We start from the raw sequence: 6,246 nt of genomic DNA, 5'->3' as shown, positions 1-6,246 counted from the left end.
TTCGCGCGCGAGCGGCTGCGTCCCGGGCAAGTTGCGTGGCCGCGCGGCGGGGCCACCTGGCCCGGACTCTCCTCAGCGACGAGGACAGTATTTTTACCTTTGGACGCTCGCTTTTCCTGTCTTACTCTCTTTCAGGATGGGATGGGAACATAGCGAGGGAACCAAACCAGAGGTTTTTACAAATTCTTGAAAAGTCAGACCGTTCGGATGCCGGGGGCTGAGCGTTTGGAGGTGGCTTCTGAAGTTTGCTTGTCTTTTGACTCTGAACGACCTTTATCCTTGGACGGTGTCTTGCACCTGTAACTGAGTGATGGGAAGGGTAGCCCGATTCGCCAGCCAGCAGTACCAGTGTTCACAGCCGGGCAAGGACTTTGTTGGTGAGGGTGCTCGGCGCCCAGACCACTGCCATTGTTTCTGGAAGGTATTGTGTGCGTGCTTTCAAGAATTCGGAAATGTCTCGGTTTTACGTGTGAGGAAGCCAGCCAGAGCTCCTGGGAAGGCAGGTAGCAGGCGGTATGTGCATCAGTGTTTATGAGTGTGGTGCGAGACTTGGGTGCAATTGCCTAGGGCATTCGGAAATTGGATGGGGAATTGCCTAAGTTACGGATCCCCCCTCCTTCCTCAGTAGCCCCAAGTCTGGAGATCATTTCGCGATACTTTGTTGAGCACACAAAGAACAAATTGAAAACGTGATTGTGAAAACTTGTTTGGGGGTAGCTAGAACGGTTCTTACCTGTAATAATATGAACGACAGAGAACAGGTTTATTTTTTCAGAAATACAGCTGATCAGTTCAGAAGGAACTTGTATACCTGTGAATATGATCTAATTGGGGGAACTGTCATATTAATAGCTGGGAGATGATCCAACCCATTAAATTATATACTCAATTTAGGAAAATAATGTATGTGTTGGAATAGGTTAGTTAGAGAACATTATGTGAAATGCAAGGAATTATATTTTTGCTAGAAGGTAGGTAGTCAAACAGGCACTGATCATTTAAAATTATCATTAAGCTGATTAGAATTCTGGGTATTACAGCTACTAGAGGTGTCAGCATAGACTGATTATCCAATATTCTTTCCTCTTTGGGGATTTAAACACCTGTTAGCTTGCTGATTACTAGGCTTCTAAGTCTGTTCTTATTTGCTAGCAATTTTAAATAATGCCACTTCATTAGCAGATTGTATTGGAAACTAAAGGATTTAAGTTGCAACAATTTGCAGATTATTTCACAATTGAGTTTTTTTTAACTGAATTTTATCTGGAGAGTGATTCATAGATGCTCAGCTCAGTACCCTTTGATGATGGTAATGAAATTGTACATTGATTAAAATGAAGTAGATTTGTTTTGAGAAGATAACCAAGAGTCAAAATAAGTATTTTCTCACTTAAGCATGAAAGGCAATCAGAATATTGAAGGCTAGGCATATTAGATAGACTCAGGATGTAGTTTTGTATTTTATACCAGAAATAAATTATTTTTGTGTTCTTTCTAAAGTACCAAGAGTACAGCAGCATTCAGATCTTTGTTAGAAAACCTAACAAACAAATGCACAGGTGCTGAATGTGCTTTGGGCCATTTTAGTCTAAACATTTATGCAGCCCTTAGACTAAATGCTGAAGAAGCGAGATATCAGTGTTAATTTAGCACAATAGGGACGCGTGTTTTGGCTTTGCTGCCAACTTACACAGGCACAAGATTCATTATAGTTCAGCATCTTCAAAGATGTATCATTTTCTACCAAAAAATAAAGTCATTAAACAGAAATAAACAGTCATGTATGCACTTCTTTGTGGTAGTGGTTTAATTATAAAAGCTCTGAAGCATGAAATGAAGCTGTGTCAGTGCAGTGAATGACAGTCGTCTGGCATGTTTATATGTGTTACTAGCATTCAGAGGTATGTGCATAACCAGATAATACAAGAAAAAAAAATACTATGGAATGCATAGTATCACCTTCAGAAATGCAAATGGAAATGTGCTTTACGACCCGTGGCCTAGATTAGCCACCTGGTGGAAGCAAGAAATGGTCCTGCACATCCTCACTTATGGAGGAGTAGACGTTACTTTGGCGGACTCACAGGAGGGTTCGTCTTTTCCTGTATTCTTAAGAGTCTTAATTTTATGAAGGAACGCTAGTCCTAATTTTTTATATAAGCAGCACAATATGGTCTGGAAGTAGTTACCATAGTCTTTGTTCTACCTGCAGAATTCAATTTATCAAGCATACCCAAAGATAGAAAACAAGCCAAGAAAGGCCCTTTAAAATTTTTGGATTAACATTTTATTTATGCCATTGAGAGTCAGTTTTTTGTCACTATATACGCCTGCACGGGCAGCCTAAAGCTACTTAAGCTTCCCTTTGCTCTTTCTGGGTCAACATTCTGTTACAATTTCTAGTTGCACTGTGATAACATGATTACTGGTTGATAATTTATCATCTAGTGCAGTGTGTAAGAATGCATTTTTATAAGAGCACATTTGTAAAGGATGATTTTTAAAAAATGATTTCTTTATTATCTAAACACTTAGGATTACATTTGTGGCTCTGGAGAAGAATGGGACCCTGAGACCACAGGGAAAAATGCTATAAATATTAGGTATTGTTAACTGACCTGCTGTGCACTGTGGGTATTGATCATAACCACTGTGCTGAGAAAAGGCACGGAGACACATGACCATGGACAGGAAGTGGTGTTTAGTGGCAAGGATTGTTAATAATGATTGATAGAGGTTGAGAAAGTACTGTGGGCATGTTCCATTTTTTTTGTGCTATCAGTTAAAGTGAGGGTAAGATGTCTTAAGCCCTTTTGTAAACCACAAGTGCTGGGCGGGGGCATTTATAATTGAGTGATATAAACATGGTACAAGGTAAATGATTGGTTTCATTATCTGCCAGTTATTTATAGTAGTTTTATAGTACAGTTTTGGACATCAGTCAATAAATGTTTGCCAGTTGTTTTCCATGTTACATGATGAAAATCATCCTGAACTCTTATGCTTGAGGAATTACTTGTTTTATAACTGCTATGATTATTTTATTTATAGCTCACTATATACAACACCCAAATTTTCTCTTGTGCTTTAGTTTTCAGCCTCTCTTTTTTTAGGGAAAAACTTATCTGTTAATTCCATAATGCTTTTAAAAAGGCTTATATTCCAGATCTTATTTAAAAAGAGTGATTTTGGGCCGGGGATTTAGCTCAGTGGTTCTGGCACTTGCCTTGCAAATGCAAGGACCTGAGTTCGATCCCTGGTACGAAAACAACAACAACACTGAAAAGAGTTATTTGGTTAATTTGTAACTCACCCAGAAAAATATTAAAAACTTAGTTTGTAATGGTGTGCATTTAAAACATGTTACAATCTTTTAATATTTCGCATTTTGGACTTTCACAGAGATGGTATGGTGGATAGAAAAGTTTGGGATCCTGTTGGGTGATTGATTGCTTATTTCCCTAAATGTCTTGTACTAGATCCCTGCTTACTTTATAATCTGTTGAAAGTGAAAACCAAAGTTAAAAGGTTTTAAGAAGGGAGATTAGTGTTCTTTGAGAGCCTGAGGGCTACGGTGATGAAGGGAAGGGCTGAAGGAAGACTCTCCTGGCTCTAATCATCTCCTAACACCTTGGAGACTCCCTGGCAATTACCAAAGGTCTGTTTACCTAGGTGGCTTTCTGACTGTGGTCACTCCCGCAGCAGGGATGCTGTTCCTGGTCACCAACACTCACTTTTCCTTCCAACTAAAATGTGACTCCCTGGAATTGTGGTTTACATGTTACTTTGAATGTTGCAAATAAAAAATTAAGGCCCAAGAGCAAAGGTTTTCCATATAGGTAATGTATTCTAATTGATCAGGTACATAATTAAGATAATCAAGACAGTAATGCAACTATAAAATAAAACTGTCTGTCTAAACTGTTTGATGTATTTGTTGAGGAGTTGTGTTTCTGAGTCCCAGTTGATTGTGAACCATCTTCCTCTCCTATAACTATAGTCATTCAGGGCAGAAACAACGTTTTACACAGTTTGTTCACTATGTGATGTGTCAGGCACAGTTCTATCGAACAGATGTTTACTCAAGCTCTTGAATTACAAATCTACCATAAAAGGTTTCTGTATGGTCTTATCTGGCATGTTCTCTTATTATATATTGGCTTCCTGAGACCATGTTTGGTATGATTGCCGTCATTTTGATTTCCATCTTTCTTCAATCAATCCTGAGATCAATCATTCCCTTACTAGTGTTTCCTGTGGGGCAGGCACTGTTCTAAGAACTTTACATTTATTCCTCATGAGAACCCTATGAGGGAGGGTTCTGTCGTTATGCTTATTTTATGAATAAGGAAACCAATGCGATTGCTTTCTATTATGTTAACCTAAGGGTGCATAAAATATACTGCCAGAATTCTGGCTTTATGTCCAGCAGTTCAGCCAGCTTTATTTTCTATTTATTGATATTTATTAAGTGTAGAAGTAATGGCACTGATGATTATGGTTGGACTTTTAAAAAAATCTTATTTTCTGTATTTTTTTAATGCAAAGAAACAAATTCTAAAGTCATAGAACAGGACACGTAGAGTATATTGGGATATGTACCAGTATTATTGTCTGTACATAGAAAAGATACTTCTGAAGGTAGTCGGTCTTTTCATTTGTTATATATTCATATATTGAAGGAATATACATATCCTATGGTGCTATATACATGTGAATATACTGTTTCTTGGCAATGTTTGTCCATTGGCAGTGCCTTTTGGGGCTCCTCAGCCTGGGCTCCCCTGTTCTTTCGTTGGCTACACCTGACCTGTCCTTAGGAGTACGTGATACTTTTTTCTCACTCTTCTTTCCTATACAAAGGAACATCCTTATTTTTAAAAAAGAATTTGTCAGGTTGTGTTTAAAAAAATACATATAGTGTAGCCTGTAAACTTCTGAAGAATAAGAACTGTGTCCTATTTATTTCCAGTACCAAAGAAATAGTGGGCAAAAGTATATGGTCCTTATTATATAATTAAAAGTGTTTTATTTTCAGCATTGAGGATCAAACCCAGGACTTTGCACATGTCAGGTTTGCACTCTACCACGGAGCTATGTCCCCAGACCAGATCATATTTTATGTCATGTACAACTGTGATGTTTTAATCTAGTTCCAAGGTCATTGCAGTTTTAACATCTTAGGAAACTGATTTAAGTTCCTTGTAGTAGCTGGGTGTGGTGGTGCATGCTTTTAGTCCCAGCCCTCTGGAGGCTGAGGCAGGAGGATTGCTGTGAGTTTGAGGCCAGCCTGGTCTGCATAGTGTGTGTGCTCAAGGCCAGCCTGAACTACATAGGGAGACCCTGTCTCAAAAAACCCAGAAGTTTCTTCTAGTAGTTTTACTTTAGTTATCTAAGTTTCAAAATGTATCATGAGGGCACTGTAAAATTATTTTGAGATTTAGTTATTTGAAGCATATCATTAGAAATCAAGTATCACAATTTTATTTTCAATTTATTTGGATTCTAATGCTCATGTCTTCAAAGTTATAAATAAACATAAAAACACTAGCTAGCTTAATTTTATGCTGGCAGTTATGATTAAGCTTTTGATTATTCTAGTCAGAGGGAGCAGAAAATGGATCTTCCAAAATAATTTACACTGTCTTTTTAATGTTCTTAGTGTTTTAGCTGCTATCTCTCACCCCCGCCCCCATAACACGTTTTCATGGTCTCCACAGAAGAATGATTAAGCATTTTAATTTCATGGATCTTTCTTGTAAGCTCTATGAAAAGTAGGATTAAATATGAGATGGGTGTCCGTAAAGGCAAGTAATTAAGCAGAGTTCTGTAGGTTCTTTTAATAATAAATATTATAATAGTTTCCCTTTATTGAGCATTTACTTGGTGCCAAGAACCCCATTAAGTATGCTATAGGAGCTATCTATTTTGATTTCCACGATAACTCTTGTTTCCTCATCTGTAAAATGCTAATTAATAGCTTACCCAAGACCATACAGAATAGGTAAATATAACATGATTTGTGTGGATACACCACAGTCTGAAGTTGACTCTGATTGCTTTGTTGATTATCAGCAAAAAATGCCTTTCTGCTGCAGGGAAGATGGTTGGTTGTGACTGTATGCTTTGGAAAGAGGCCAATCAGGGCTGCCTGGTAGGCAGATTTGGAATCCCAGGTGTGGTCACGTGACCTTAGAGGGAGCAAGTAGTTCTCAGGAAGTCACCAAAAAAAAAAAAAAAAAAAAA

At 38.1% G+C, this 6,246-nt stretch overlaps 1 protein-coding gene across 2 annotated transcripts in view; it reads left to right on the top strand.

Moving 5' to 3' along the window:
• The first annotated feature begins 10 nt into the window (after window positions 1–10).
• Rnf182 (ring finger protein 182) overlaps window positions 11–6,246 on the top strand; it is a 56,849-nt gene continuing 50,613 nt past the window's right edge. The window contains exon 1 of one of the 2 annotated variants that reach the window (XM_019207313.2): window positions 11–421. The gene's annotated coding sequence lies outside the window, so the exon portion shown is untranslated. The other variant, XM_033761908.1, reaches the window with a different exon arrangement.

Source organism: Fukomys damarensis, unplaced genomic scaffold (genome assembly GCF_012274545.1).
Source record: "Fukomys damarensis isolate Sample0158 unplaced genomic scaffold, DMR_v1.0_HiC HiC_scaffold_10, whole genome shotgun sequence".
In the NCBI taxonomy this organism is placed as follows: Eukaryota; Metazoa; Chordata; class Mammalia; order Rodentia; family Bathyergidae; genus Fukomys; species Fukomys damarensis.
The sequence above is the reverse complement of the archived record's forward strand: the minus strand, read 5'-3'. Positions and strand labels throughout refer to the sequence as shown.